Source organism: Oncorhynchus kisutch, unplaced genomic scaffold (assembly GCF_002021735.2).
Source record: "Oncorhynchus kisutch isolate 150728-3 unplaced genomic scaffold, Okis_V2 scaffold1698, whole genome shotgun sequence".
NCBI lineage: Eukaryota > Metazoa > Chordata > Actinopteri > Salmoniformes > Salmonidae > Oncorhynchus > Oncorhynchus kisutch.
This window is the reverse complement of record NW_022263643.1, coordinates 31,754-47,099: the sequence shown is the minus strand read 5'-3', so window position 1 is coordinate 47,099 and position 15,346 is coordinate 31,754. Positions and strand designations below refer to the sequence as shown.

The 15,346-nt window shown below is 41.6% G+C and overlaps 12 non-coding genes across 12 annotated transcripts; all 12 read left to right on the top strand.

The window, feature by feature from the left end:
- Positions 1-257: 257 nt before the first annotated feature.
- On the top strand, positions 258-421 carry LOC116367528 (U1 spliceosomal RNA). The gene has a single exon (XR_004208396.1). It is a non-coding gene; the product is annotated as a U1 spliceosomal RNA (small nuclear RNA).
- A 1,113-nt stretch (positions 422-1,534) lies between these two features.
- LOC116367524 (U1 spliceosomal RNA) lies at positions 1,535-1,699 on the top strand. The gene has a single exon (XR_004208392.1). It is a non-coding gene; the product is annotated as a U1 spliceosomal RNA (small nuclear RNA).
- Positions 1,700-2,821: 1,122 nt separating this feature from the next.
- On the top strand, positions 2,822-2,989 carry LOC116367525 (U1 spliceosomal RNA). Its single transcript, XR_004208393.1, has one exon. It is a non-coding gene; the product is annotated as a U1 spliceosomal RNA (small nuclear RNA).
- Positions 2,990-4,113: 1,124 nt separating this feature from the next.
- On the top strand, positions 4,114-4,278 carry LOC116367523 (U1 spliceosomal RNA). The gene has a single exon (XR_004208391.1). It is a non-coding gene; the product is annotated as a U1 spliceosomal RNA (small nuclear RNA).
- A 1,120-nt stretch (positions 4,279-5,398) lies between these two features.
- On the top strand, positions 5,399-5,562 carry LOC116367522 (U1 spliceosomal RNA). Its single transcript, XR_004208390.1, has one exon. It is a non-coding gene; the product is annotated as a U1 spliceosomal RNA (small nuclear RNA).
- Positions 5,563-6,682: 1,120 nt separating this feature from the next.
- Positions 6,683-6,846, top strand: LOC116367521 (U1 spliceosomal RNA). The gene has a single exon (XR_004208389.1). It is a non-coding gene; the product is annotated as a U1 spliceosomal RNA (small nuclear RNA).
- A 1,121-nt stretch (positions 6,847-7,967) lies between these two features.
- Positions 7,968-8,131, top strand: LOC116367520 (U1 spliceosomal RNA). Its single transcript, XR_004208388.1, has one exon. It is a non-coding gene; the product is annotated as a U1 spliceosomal RNA (small nuclear RNA).
- A 1,121-nt stretch (positions 8,132-9,252) lies between these two features.
- On the top strand, positions 9,253-9,416 carry LOC116367519 (U1 spliceosomal RNA). Its single transcript, XR_004208387.1, has one exon. It is a non-coding gene; the product is annotated as a U1 spliceosomal RNA (small nuclear RNA).
- Positions 9,417-10,537: 1,121 nt separating this feature from the next.
- LOC116367518 (U1 spliceosomal RNA) lies at positions 10,538-10,701 on the top strand. The gene has a single exon (XR_004208386.1). It is a non-coding gene; the product is annotated as a U1 spliceosomal RNA (small nuclear RNA).
- A 1,121-nt stretch (positions 10,702-11,822) lies between these two features.
- LOC116367517 (U1 spliceosomal RNA) lies at positions 11,823-11,986 on the top strand. Its single transcript, XR_004208385.1, has one exon. It is a non-coding gene; the product is annotated as a U1 spliceosomal RNA (small nuclear RNA).
- Positions 11,987-13,006: 1,020 nt separating this feature from the next.
- Positions 13,007-13,170, top strand: LOC116367516 (U1 spliceosomal RNA). Its single transcript, XR_004208384.1, has one exon. It is a non-coding gene; the product is annotated as a U1 spliceosomal RNA (small nuclear RNA).
- Positions 13,171-14,291: 1,121 nt separating this feature from the next.
- On the top strand, positions 14,292-14,455 carry LOC116367514 (U1 spliceosomal RNA). The gene has a single exon (XR_004208382.1). It is a non-coding gene; the product is annotated as a U1 spliceosomal RNA (small nuclear RNA).
- Positions 14,456-15,346: the final 891 nt, after the last annotated feature.

Below are 15,346 nucleotides of genomic sequence, written 5' to 3'. Positions count from 1 at the left end.
CTTGTGTGTAACCAGACGGACATTTAGACAAGAAATTCATGTATATAGAATTTATGCCGTGTTGCATGATGAGAAAACAGTCGGTCCGTGATATATATAGTAAAACCAATGTATTGCTTTTCTTCACCTTGTCCGCAATTGTATCGTAAACCATTAAACCTTGTTCAATATGATGTGGTATATCAGTAGAAAGTGGTAACCGTGAGTCAAACACCTTGTCCTGGAAGGAGTGCTCCTCTACCAACGGTGTACAACTCATACTTACGCTGGCAGGGAGACACCGTGATCAAGAAGGCGGGGTTCACCCAGGGCGAGGCTCGCCATTGCACTCGGCTGTGCTGACCCCCTGCGAATTTCTCAAATGTGGAAATCTCGATTGCATAATTTCTGTAGTGGGGGACTGCGTTCGCGCTCTCCCCTGATCTTGATGTTAAAAAAAATTAAGGTACATATTTAATTCCATGTGTTTCATTTATCTCTCACTACTTCTATTGAGTTTCGTGTTGAGAGGGACATTGTCAACATTTACATGTTCTTATCAGATGAATGGCTATAGAATGTAGGGTCTGTTTATAAGTCAACTAAGGCCTCAGAGATACATTTTTGTCTTCTGATACCCGGATGTGTGTGATATGTTATTGTAGCACTGGTGATTATGCCTGTCATGTCCCGATAATGTCAAGGAAAAGGCCTACTTGTGAATGGATTTTTGTGCCCTCATGACGTTTTCTGGATTGAGCTTTTATTTGCTAGATTATTAAATCATTTATAGGACAGTTTGTCATTTAAGTCCACAGAAAAGTCACCCATTACCATGCCACAGTCATTGCCCTGCTCAACCATTACCATGCCACAGACATTGCCCTGGTCAACCATTCCACAGACATTTCCCTGGTCAACCATACCTTGACAACAGACATTTCCCTGGTCAAACATTACCATGACAACAGACATTTTCTGGTCAACCATTACCATGACAACAGACATTGCCCTGGTCAACCATTACCATTCCACAGACATGTCCCTGGTCCACTTATTTCCTGATAAAATCAGTCAAAGTGAAGTAGTAGGCTACTGTTTTCTCCTCCATATCTGTTGGTCGTATGCCACCCTGTGGTCGATGGTGGAATCATTTTTACTGAGAGCAGAAAACAAGCGTGATGAAACTATTCCTACAACGTCTGGAACGCTACAAAACACCAGAAATAAGTGGTTCTTTCGGTTGGCTGTGTGCACGAATGTGATTTCAGCATTTTGGTACATGACCTACTTGTGTGTAACCAGACGGACATTAGACAAGAAATTCAATGTATATAGAATTTATGCCGTGTTGCATGATGAGAAAACAGTCGGTCCGTGATATAATATAGTAAAAACAAAATGTATTGCTTTTTCTTCACCTTGTCCGCATTGTATTCGTAAACATCATTAAACCTTGTTCAATATGATGTGGTATATCAGTAGTAGAAGTGGTAACCGTGAGTCAAACACCTTTGTCCTGGAAGGAGTGCTCCTCTACCAACGTGTACAACTCATACTTACCTGGCAAGGGAGACAACCGTGATCAAGAAGGCGGTTCACCCAGGGCGAGGCTCAGCCATTGCACTCCGGCTGGTGCTGCCCCTGCGAATTTCTCAAATGTGGAAATCTCGATTGCATAATTTCTGGTAGTGGGGGACTGCGTTCGCGCTCTCCCCTGATCTTGATGTTAAAACAATTAAGGTACATATTTAATTCCATGTGTTTCATTTAACTCTCACTTCTATTGAGTTTCGTGTTGAGAGGGACATTTGTCAACATTTACATGTTCTATCAGATGAATGGCTATAGAATGTAGGGTCTGTTTATAAGTCAACTAAGGCCTCAGAGATACATTTTTGTCTTCTGATAACCCGGATGTGTGTGATATGTTATTGTAGCACTGGTGATTATGCCTGTCATGTCCCGATAATGTCAAGGAAAAGGCCTACTTGTGATGGATCATTTTGTGCCCTCATGACGTTTTCTGGATTGAGTCTTTATATTGCTAGATTATTAATCAGTTATAGGACAAAGTTTGTCATTTAAGTCCACAGAAAATGATCAACCATTACCATGCCACAGTCATTGCCCTGCTCAACCATTACCAGGCCACAGACATTGCCCTAGGTCAACCATTCCACAGACATTTCCCTGGTCAACCATACCTTGACAACAGACCATTTCCCTGGTCAAACATTACCATGACAACAGACATTTTCTGGTCAACCATTACCATGACAACAGACATTGCCCTGGTCAACCATTACCATTCCACAGACATGTCCCTCGGTCCCACTATTTCCTGATAAAATCAGTCAAAGTTGAAGTAGTAGGCTACTGTTTCTCCTCCATATCTGTGGGTCGTATGCCACCCTGTGGTCGATGGTGGAATCATATTTTACTGAGAGCATAAAACAAGCGTGATGAAACTATTCCTACAACGTCTGGAACGCTACAAAACACCAGAAATAATTGGTGTCTTTCGGTTGGCTGTGTGCACGAATGTGATTTCAGCATTTTGGTACAAATCGCCTACTTGTGTGTACCCATACGGACATTTAGACAAGAAATTCAATGTATAGTAGAATTTGATGCCGTGTTGCATGATGAGAAAACAGTCGGTCCGTGATATAATATAGTAAAACAAAATGTATTGCTTTTTCTTCACCTTGTCCGCAATTGTATTCGTAAACATCATTAACCTTGTTCAATATGATGTGGTATATCAGTAGTAGAAGTGGTAACCGTGAGTCAAACACCTTGTCCTGGAAGGAGTGCTCCTCTACCAACGTTACAACTCATACTTACCCTGGCAAGGGAGACAACCGTGATCAAGAAGGCGGTTCACCCAGGGCGAGGCTCAGCCATTGCACTCCGGCTGTGCTGACCCCTGCGAATTTCTCAAAATGTGGAAATCTCGATTGCATAATTTCTGGTAGTGGGGGACTTGCGTTCGCGCTCTCCCCTGATCTTGATGTTAAAACAATTAAGGTACATATTTAATTCCATGTGTTTCATTAAACTCTCACTTCTATTGAGTTTCGTGTTGAGAGGGACATTTGTCAACATTTACATGTTCTTATCAGATGAATGGCTATAGAATGTAGGGTCTGTTTATAAGTCAACTAAGGCCTCAGAGATACATTTTTGTCTTCTGATAACCCGGATGTGTGTGATATGTTATTGTAGCACTGGTGATTATGCCTGTCATGTCCCGATAATGTCAAGGAAAAGGCCTACTTGTGAATGGATCATTTTGTGCCCTCATGACGTTTTCTGGATTGAGGTCTTTTATTTGCTAGATTATTAAATCATTTATAGGACAGTTTGTCATTTAAGTCCACAGAAAATGTCAACCATTACCATGCCACAGTCATTGCCCTGCTCAACCATTACCATGCCACAGACATTGCCCTGGTCAACCATTCCACAGACATTTCCCTGGTCAACCATTAACCTTGACAACAGACATTTCCCTGGTCCAAACATTACCATGACAACAGACATTTTCTGGTCAACCATTACCATGACAACAGACATTGCCCTGGTCAACCATTACCATTCCACAGACATGTCCCTGGTCCACTTATTTCCTGATAAAATCAGTCAAAGTTGAAGTAGTAGGCTACTGTTTCTCCTCCATATCTGTTGGTCGTATGCCACCCTGTGGTCGATGGTGGAATCATATTTTACTGAGAGCAGAAAACAAGCGTGATGAAACTATTCCTACAACGTCTGGAACGCTACAAACACCAGAAATAGTGGTGTCTTTCGGTTGGCTGTGTGCACGAATGTGATTTCAGCATTTTGGTACAATCGCCTACTTGTGTGTAACCAGACGGACATTTAGACAAGAAAATTCAATGTATATAGAATTTATGCCGTGTTGCATGATGAGAAAACAGTCGGATCCGTGATATAATATAGTAAAACAAAATGTATTGCTTTTTCTTCACCTTGTCCGCAATTGTATTCGTAAACATCATTAAACCTGTGTTCAATATGATGTGGTATATCAGTAGTAGAAGTGGTAACCGTGAGTCAAACACCTTTGTCCTGGAAGGAGTGCTCCTCTACCAACGTGTACAACTCATACTTACCTGGCAAGGGAGACAACCGTGATCAAGAAGGCGGTTCACCCAGGGCGAGGCTCAGCCATTGCACTCCGGCTGTGCTGACCCCTGCGAATTTCTCAAATGTGGAAATCTCGATTGCATAATTTCTGGTAGTGGGGGACTGCGTTCGCGCTCTCCCCTGATCTTGATGTTAAAAACAATTAAGGTGCATATTTAATTCCATGTGTTTCATTTAACTCTCACTTCTATTGAGTTTCGTGTTGAGAGGGACATTTGTCAACATTTACATGTTCTTATCAGATGAATGGCTATAGAATGTAGGGTCTGTTTATAAGTCAACTAAGGCCTCAGAGATACATTTTTGTCTTCTGATAACCCGGATGTGTGTGATATGTTATTGTAGCACTGGTGATTATGCCTGTCATGTCCCGATAATGTCAAGGAAAAGGCCTACTTGTGAATGGATCATTTTGTGCCCTCATGACGTTTTCTGGATTGAGGTCTTTTATTTGCTAGATTATTAAATCATTTATAGGACAGTTTGTCATTTAAGTCCACAGAAAATGTCAACCATTACCATGCCACAGTCATTGCCCTGCTCAACCATTACCATGCCACAGACATTGCCCTGGTCAACCATTCCACAGACATTTCCCTGGTCAACCATTACCTTGACAACAGACATTTCCCTGGTCAAACATTACCATGACAACAGACATTTTCTGGTCAACCATTACCATGACAACAGACATTGCCCTGGTCAAACCATTACCATTCCACAGACATGTCCCTGGTCCACTTATTTCCTGATAAAATCAGTCAAAGTTGAAGTAGTAGGCTACTGTTTCTCCTCCATATCTGTTGGTCGTATGCCACCCTGTGGTCGATGGTGGAATCATATTTACTGAGAGCAGAAAACAAGCGTGATGAAACTATTCCTACAACGTCTGGAACGCTACAAAACACCAGAAATAAGTGGTGTCTTTCGGTTGGCTGTGTGCACGAATGTGATTTCAGCATTTTGGTACATCGCCTACTTGTGTGTAACCAGACGGACATTTAGACAAGAAATTCAATGTATATAGAATTTATGCCGTGTTGCATGATGAGAAAACAGTCGGTCCGTGATATAATATAGTAAAACAAAATGTATTGCTTTTTCTTCACCTTGTCCGCAATTGTATCGTAAACATCATTAAACCTTGTTCAATATGATGTGGTATATCAGTAGTAGAAGTGGTAACCGTGAGTCAAACACCTTTGTCCTGGAAGGAGTGCTCCTCTACCAACGTGTACAACTCATACTTACCTGGCAAGGGAGACACCGTGATCAAGAAGGCGGTTCACCCAGGGCGAGGCTCAGCCATTGCACTCCGGCTGTGCTGACCCCTGCGAATTTCTCAAATGTGGAAATCTCGATTGCATAATTTCTGGTAGTGGGGGACTGCGTTCGCGCTCTCCCCTGATCTTGATGTTAAAAACAATTAAGGTACATATTTAATTCCATGTGTTTCATTTAACTCTCACTTCTATTGAGTTTCGTGTTGAGAGGGACATTTGTCAACATTTACATGTTCTTATCAGATGAATGGCTATAGAATGTAGGGTCTGTTTATAAGTCAACTAAGGCCTCAGAGATACATTTTTGTCTTCTGATAACCCGGATGTGTGTGATATGTTATTGTAGCACTGGTGATTATGCCTGTCATGTCCCGATAATGTCAAGGAAAAGGCCTACTTGTGAATGGATCATTTTGTGCCCTCATGACGTTTCTGGATTGAGGTCTTTTATTTGCTAGATTATTAAATCATTTATAGGACAGTTTGTCATTTAAGTCCACAGAAAATGTCAACCATTACCATGCCACAGTCATTGCCCTGCTCAACCATTACCATGCCACAGACATTGCCCTGGTCAACCATTCCACAGACATTTCCCTGGTCAACCATTACCTTGACAACAGACATTTCCCTGGTCAAACATTACCATGACAACAGACATTTTCTGGTCAACCATTACCATGACAACAGACATTGCCCTGGTCAACCATTACCATTCCACAGACATGTCCCTGGTCCACTTATTTCCTGATAAAATCAGTCAAAGTTGAAGTAGTAGGCTACTGTTTCTCCTCCATATCTGTTGGTCGTATGCCACCCTGTGGTCGATGGTGGAATCATATTTTACTGAGAGCAGAAAACAAGCGTGATGAAACTATTCCTACAACGTCTGGAACGCTACAAAACACCAGAAATAAGTGGTGTCTTTCGGTTGGCTGTGTGCACGAATGTGATTTCAGCATTTTGGTACATCGCCTACTTGTGTGTAACCAGACGGACATTTAGACAAGAAATTCAATGTATATAGAATTTATGCCGTGTTGCATGATGAGAAAACAGTCGGTCCGTGATATAATATAGTAAAACAAAATGTATTGCTTTTTCTTCACCTTGTCCGCAATTGTATTCGTAAACATCATTAAACCTTGTTCAATATGATGTGGTATATCAGTAGTAGAAGTGGTAACCGTGAGTCAAACACCTTTGTCCTGGAAGGAGTGCTCCTCTACCAACGTGTACAACTCATACTTACCTGGCAAGGGAGACACCGTGATCAAGAAGGCGGTTCACCCAGGGCGAGGCTCAGCCATTGCACTCCGGCTGTGCTGACCCCTGCGAATTTCTCAAATGTGGAAATCTCGATTGCATAATTTCTGGTAGTGGGGGACTGCGTTCGCGCTCTCCCCTGATCTTGATGTTAAAAACAATTAAGGTACATATTTAATTCCATGTGTTTCATTTAACTCTCACTTCTATTGAGTTTCGTGTTGAGAGGGACATTTGTCAACATTTACATGTTCTTATCAGATGAACGGCTATAGAATGTAGGGTCTGTTTATAAGTCAACTAAGGCCTCAGAGATACATTTTTGTCTTCTGATAACCCGGATGTGTGTGATATGTTATTGTAGCACTGGTGATTATGCCTGTCATGTCCCGATAATGTCAAGGAAAAGGCCTACTTGTGAATGGATCATTTTGTGCCCTCATGACGTTTTCTGGATTGAGGTCTTTTATTTGCTAGATTATTAAATCATTTATAGGACAGTTTGTCATTTAAGTCCACAGAAAATGTCAACCATTACCATGCCACAGTCATTGCCCTGCTCAACCATTACCATGCCACAGACATTGCCCTGGTCAACCATTCCACAGACATTTCCCTGGTCAACCATTACCTTGACAACAGACATTTCCCTGGTCAAACATTACCATGACAACAGACATTTTCTGGTCAACCATTACCATGACAACAGACATTGCCCTGGTCAACCATTACCATTCCACAGACATGTCCCTGGTCCACTTATTTCCTGATAAAATCAGTCAAAGTTGAAGTAGTAGGCTACTGTTTCTCCTCCATATCTGTTGGTCGTATGCCACCCTGTGGTCGATGGTGGAATCATATTTTACTGAGAGCAGAAAACAAGCGTGATGAAACTATTCCTACAACGTCTGGAACGCTACAAAACACCAGAAATAAGTGGTGTCTTTCGGTTGGCTGTGTGCACGAATGTGATTTCAGCATTTTGGTACATCGCCTACTTGTGTGTAACCAGACGGACATTTAGACAAGAAATTCAATGTATATAGAATTTATGCCGTGTTGCATGATGAGAAAACAGTCGGTCCGTGATATAATATAGTAAAACAAAATGTATTGCTTTTTCTTCACCTTGTCCGCAATTGTATTCGTAAACATCATTAAACCTTGTTCAATATGATGTGGTATATCAGTAGTAGAAGTGGTAACCGTGAGTCAAACACCTTTGTCCTGGAAGGAGTGCTCCTCTACCAACGTGTACAACTCATACTTACCTGGCAAGGGAGACACCGTGATCAAGAAGGCGGTTCACCCAGGGCGAGGCTCAGCCATTGCACTCCGGCTGTGCTGACCCCTGCGAATTTCTCAAATGTGGAAATCTCGATTGCATAATTTCTGGTAGTGGGGGACTGCGTTCGCGCTCTCCCCTGATCTTGATGTTAAAAACAATTAAGGTACATATTTAATTCCATGTGTTTCATTTAACTCTCACTTCTATTGAGTTTCGTGTTGAGAGGGACATTTGTCAACATTTACATGTTCTTATCAGATGAATGGCTATAGAATGTAGGGTCTGTTTATAAGTCAACTAAGGCCTCAGAGATACATTTTTGTCTTCTGATAACCCGGATGTGTGTGATATGTTATTGTAGCACTGGTGATTATGCCTGTCATGTCCCGATAATGTCAAGGAAAAGGCCTACTTGTGAATGGATCATTTTGTGCCCTCATGACGTTTTCTGGATTGAGGTCTTTTATTTGCTAGATTATTAAATCATTTATAGGACAGTTTGTCATTTAAGTCCACAGAAAATGTCAACCATTACCATGCCACAGTCATTGCCCTGCTCAACCATTACCATGCCACAGACATTGCCCTGGTCAACCATTCCACAGACATTTCCCTGGTCAACCATTACCTTGACAACAGACATTTCCCTGGTCAAACATTACCATGACAACAGACATTTTCTGGTCAACCATTACCATGACAACAGACATTGCCCTGGTCAACCATTACCATTCCACAGACATGTCCCTGGTCCACTTATTTCCTGATAAAATCAGTCAAAGTTGAAGTAGTAGGCTACTGTTTCTCCTCCATATCTGTTGGTCGTATGCCACCCTGTGGTCGATGGTGGAATCATATTTTACTGAGAGCAGAAAACAAGCGTGATGAAACTATTCCTACAACGTCTGGAACGCTACAAAACACCAGAAATAAGTGGTGTCTTTCGGTTGGCTGTGTGCACGAATGTGATTTCAGCATTTTGGTACATCGCCTACTTGTGTGTAACCAGACGGACATTTAGACAAGAAATTCAATGTATATAGAATTTATGCCGTGTTGCATGATGAGAAAACAGTCGGTCCGTGATATAATATAGTAAAACAAAATGTATTGCTTTTTCTTCACCTTGTCCGCAATTGTATTCGTAAACATCATTAAACCTTGTTCAATATGATGTGGTATATCAGTAGTAGAAGTGGTAACCGTGAGTCAAACACCTTTGTCCTGGAAGGAGTGCTCCTCTACCAACGTGTACAACTCATACTTACCTGGCAAGGGAGACACCGTGATCAAGAAGGCGGTTCACCCAGGGCGAGGCTCAGCCATTGCACTCCGGCTGTGCTGACCCCTGCGAATTTCTCAAATGTGGAAATCTCGATTGCATAATTTCTGGTAGTGGGGGACTGCGTTCGCGCTCTCCCCTGATCTTGATGTTAAAAACAATTAAGGTACATATTTAATTCCATGTGTTTCATTTAACTCTCACTTCTATTGAGTTTCGTGTTGAGAGGGACATTTGTCAACATTTACATGTTCTTATCAGATGAATGGCTATAGAATGTAGGGTCTGTTTATAAGTCAACTAAGGCCTCAGAGATACATTTTTGTCTTCTGATAACCCGGATGTGTGTGATATGTTATTGTAGCACTGGTGATTATGCCTGTCATGTCCCGATAATGTCAAGGAAAAGGCCTACTTGTGAATGGATCATTTTGTGCCCTCATGACGTTTTCTGGATTGAGGTCTTTTATTTGCTAGATTATTAAATCATTTATAGGACAGTTTGTCATTTAAGTCCACAGAAAATGTCAACCATTACCATGCCACAGTCATTGCCCTGCTCAACCATTACCATGCCACAGACATTGCCCTGGTCAACCATTCCACAGACATTTCCCTGGTCAACCATTACCTTGACAACAGACATTTCCCTGGTCAAACATTACCATGACAACAGACATTTTCTGGTCAACCATTACCATGACAACAGACATTGCCCTGGTCAACCATTACCATTCCACAGACATGTCCCTGGTCCACTTATTTCCTGATAAAATCAGTCAAAGTTGAAGTAGTAGGCTACTGTTTCTCCTCCATATCTGTTGGTCGTATGCCACCCTGTGGTCGATGGTGGAATCATATTTTACTGAGAGCAGAAAACAAGCGTGATGAAACTATTCCTACAACGTCTGGAACGCTACAAAACACCAGAAATAAGTGGTGTCTTTCGGTTGGCTGTGTGCACGAATGTGATTTCAGCATTTTGGTACATCGCCTACTTGTGTGTAACCAGACGGACATTTAGACAAGAAATTCAATGTATATAGAATTTATGCCGTGTTGCATGATGAGAAAACAGTCGGTCCGTGATATAATATAGTAAAACAAAATGTATTGCTTTTTCTTCACCTTGTCTGCAATTGTATTCGTAAACATCATTAAACCTTGTTCAATATGATGTGGTATATCAGTAGTAGAAGTGGTAACCGTGAGTCAAACACCTTTGTCCTGGAAGGAGTGCTCCTCTACCAACGTGTACAACTCATACTTACCTGGCAAGGGAGACACCGTGATCAAGAAGGCGGTTCACCCAGGGCGAGGCTCAGCCATTGCACTCCGGCTGTGCTGACCCCTGCGAATTTCTCAAATGTGGAAATCTCGATTGCATAATTTCTGGTAGTGGGGGACTGCGTTCGCGCTCTCCCCTGATCTTGATGTTAAAAACAATTAAGGTGCATATTTAATTCCATGTGTTTCATTTAACTCTCACTTCTATTGAGTTTCGTGTTGAGAGGGACATTTGTCAACATTTACATGTTCTTATCAGATGAATGGCTATAGAATGTAGGGTCTGTTTATAAGTCAACTAAGGCCTCAGAGATACATTTTTGTCTTCTGATAACCCGGATGTGTGTGATATGTTATTGTAGCACTGGTGATTATGCCTGTCATGTCCCGATAATGTCAAGGAAAAGGCCTACTTGTGAATGGATCATTTTGTGCCCTCATGACGTTTTCTGGATTGAGGTCTTTTATTTGCTAGATTATTAAATCATTTATAGGACAGTTTGTCATTTAAGTCCACAGAAAATGTCAACCATTACCATGCCACAGTCATTGCCCTGCTCAACCATTACCATGCCACAGACATTGCCCTGGTCAACCATTCCACAGACATTTCCCTGGTCAACCATTACCTTGACAACAGACATTTCCCTGGTCAAACATTACCATGACAACAGACATTTTCTGGTCAACCATTACCATGACAACAGACATTGCCCTGGTCAACCATTACCATTCCACAGACATGTCCCTGGTCCACTTATTTCCTGATAAAATCAGTCAAAGTTGAAGTAGTAGGCTACTGTTTCTCCTCCATATCTGTTGGTCGTATGCCACCCTGTGGTCGATGGTGGAATCATATTTTACTGAGAGCAGAAAACAAGCGTGATGAAACTATTCCTACAACGTCTGGAACGCTACAAAACACCAGAAATAAGTGGTGTCTTTCGGTTGGCTGTGTGCACGAATGTGATTTCAGCATTTTGGTACATCGCCTACTTGTGTGTAACCAGACGGACATTTAGACAAGAAATTCAATGTATATAGAATTTATGCCGTGTTGCATGATGAGAAAACAGTCGGTCCGTGATATAATATAGTAAAACAAAATGTATTGCTTTTTCTTCACCTTGTCTGCAATTGTATTCGTAAACATCATTAAACCTTGTTCAATATGATGTGGTATATCAGTAGTAGAAGTGGTAACCGTGAGTCAAACACCTTTGTCCTGGAAGGAGTGCTCCTCTACCAACGTGTACAACTCATACTTACCTGGCAAGGGAGACACCGTGATCAAGAAGGCGGTTCACCCAGGGCGAGGCTCAGCCATTGCACTCCGGCTGTGCTGACCCCTGCGAATTTCTCAAATGTGGAAATCTCGATTGCATAATTTCTGGTAGTGGGGGACTGCGTTCGCGCTCTCCCCTGATCTTGATGTTAAAAACAATTAAGGTACATATTTAATTCCATGTGTTTCATTTAACTCTCACTTCTATTGAGTTTCGTGTTGAGAGGGACATTTGTCAACATTTACATGTTCTTATCAGATGAATGGCTATAGAATGTAGGGTCTGTTTATAAGTCAACTAAGGCCTCAGAGATACATTTTTGTCTTCTGATAACCCGGATGTGTGTGATATGTTATTGTAGCACTGGTGATTATGCCTGTCATGTCCCGATAATGTCAAGGAAAAGGCCTACTTGTGAATGGATCATTTTGTGCCCTCATGACGTTTTCTGGATTGAGGTCTTTTATTTGCTAGATTATTAAATCATTTATAGGACAGTTTGTCATTTAAGTCCACAGAAAATGTCAACCATTACCATGCCACAGTCATTGCCCTGCTCAACCATTACCATGCCACAGACATTGCCCTGGTCAACCATTCCACAGACATTTCCCTGGTCAACCATTACCATTCCACAGACATGTCCCTGGTCCACTTATTTCCTGATAAAATCAGTCAAAGTTGAAGTAGTAGGCTACTGTTTCTCCTCCATATCTGTTGGTCGTATGCCACCCTGTGGTCGATGGTGGAATCATATTTTACTGAGAGCAGAAAACAAGCGTGATGAAACTATTCCTACAACGTCTGGAACGCTACAAAACACCAGAAATAAGTGGTGTCTTTCGGTTGGCTGTGTGCACGAATGTGATTTCAGCATTTTGGTACATCGCCTACTTGTGTGTAACCAGACGGACATTTAGACAAGAAATTCAATGTATATAGAATTTATGCCGTGTTGCATGATGAGAAAACAGTCGGTCCGTGATATAATATAGTAAAACAAAATGTATTGCTTTTTCTTCACCTTGTCTGCAATTGTATTCGTAAACATCATTAAACCTTGTTCAATATGATGTGGTATATCAGTAGTAGAAGTGGTAACCGTGAGTCAAACACCTTTGTCCTGGAAGGAGTGCTCCTCTACCAACGTGTACAACTCATACTTACCTGGCAAGGGAGACACCGTGATCAAGAAGGCGGTTCACCCAGGGCGAGGCTCAGCCATTGCACTCCGGCTGTGCTGACCCCTGCGAATTTCTCAAATGTGGAAATCTCGATTGCATAATTTCTGGTAGTGGGGGACTGCGTTCGCGCTCTCCCCTGATCTTGATGTTAAAAACAATTAAGGTGCATATTTAATTCCATGTGTTTCATTTAACTCTCACTTCTATTGAGTTTCGTGTTGAGAGGGACATTTGTCAACATTTACATGTTCTTATCAGATGAATGGCTATAGAATGTAGGGTCTGTTTATAAGTCAACTAAGGCCTCAGAGATACATTTTTGTCTTCTGATAACCCGGATGTGTGTGATATGTTATTGTAGCACTGGTGATTATGCCTGTCATGTCCCGATAATGTCAAGGAAAAGGCCTACTTGTGAATGGATCATTTTGTGCCCTCATGACGTTTTCTGGATTGAGGTCTTTTATTTGCTAGATTATTAAATCATTTATAGGACAGTTTGTCATTTAAGTCCACAGAAAATGTCAACCATTACCATGCCACAGTCATTGCCCTGCTCAACCATTACCATGCCACAGACATTGCCCTGGTCAACCATTCCACAGACATTTCCCTGGTCAACCATTACCTTGACAACAGACATTTCCCTGGTCAAACATTACCATGACAACAGACATTTTCTGGTCAACCATTACCATGACAACAGACATTGCCCTGGTCAACCATTACCATTCCACAGACATGTCCCTGGTCCACTTATTTCCTGATAAAATCAGTCAAAGTTGAAGTAGTAGGCTACTGTTTCTCCTCCATATCTGTTGGTCGTATGCCACCCTGTGGTCGATGGTGGAATCATATTTTACTGAGAGCAGAAAACAAGCGTGATGAAACTATTCCTACAACGTCTGGAACGCTACAAAACACCAGAAATAAGTGGTGTCTTTCGGTTGGCTGTGTGCACGAATGTGATTTCAGCATTTTGGTACATCGCCTACTTGTGTGTAACCAGACGGACATTTAGACAAGAAATTCAATGTATATAGAATTTATGCCGTGTTGCATGATGAGAAAACAGTCGGTCCGTGATATAATATAGTAAAACAAAATGTATTGCTTTTTCTTCACCTTGTCCGCAATTGTATTCGTAAACATCATTAAACCTTGTTCAATATGATGTGGTATATCAGTAGTAGAAGTGGTAACCGTGAGTCAAACACCTTTGTCCTGGAAGGAGTGCTCCTCTACCAACGTGTACAACTCATACTTACCTGGCAAGGGAGACACCGTGATCAAGAAGGCGGTTCACCCAGGGCGAGGCTCAGCCATTGCACTCCGGCTGTGCTGACCCCTGCGAATTTCTCAAATGTGGAAATCTCGATTGCATAATTTCTGGTAGTGGGGGACTGCGTTCGCGCTCTCCCCTGATCTTGATGTTAAAAACAATTAAGGTACATATTTAATTCCATGTGTTTCATTTAACTCTCACTTCTATTGAGTTTCGTGTTGAGAGGGACATTTGTCAACATTTACATGTTCTTATCAGATGAACGGCTATAGAATGTAGGGTCTGTTTATAAGTCAACTAAGGCCTCAGAGATACATTTTTGTCTTCTGATAACCCGGATGTGTGTGATATGTTATTGTAGCACTGGTGATTATGCCTGTCATGTCCCGATAATGTCAAGGAAAAGGCCTACTTGTGAATGGATCATTTTGTGCCCTCATGACGTTTTCTGGATTGAGGTCTTTTATTTGCTAGATTATTAAATCATTTATAGGACAGTTTGTCATTTAAGTCCACAGAAAATGTCAACCATTACCATGCCACAGTCATTGCCCTGCTCAACCATTACCATGCCACAGACATTGCCCTGGTCAACCATTCCACAGACATTTCCCTGGTCAACCATTACCATTCCACAGACATGTCCCTGGTCCACTTATTTCCTGATAAAATCAGTCAAAGTTGAAGTAGTAGGCTACTGTTTCTCCTCCATATCTGTTGGTCGTATGCCACCCTGTGGTCGATGGTGGAATCATATTTTACTGAGAGCAGAAAACAAGCGTGATGAAACTATTCCTACAACGTCTGGAACGCTACAAAACACCAGAAATAAGTGGTGTCTTTCGGTTGGCTGTGTGCACGAATGTGATTTCAGCATTTTGGTACATCGCCTACTTGTGTGTAACCAGACGGACATTTAGACAAGAAATTCAATGTATATAGAATTTATGCCGTGTTGCATGATGAGAAAACAGTCGGTCCGTGATATAATATAGTAAAACAAAATGTATTGCTTTTTCTTCACCTTGTC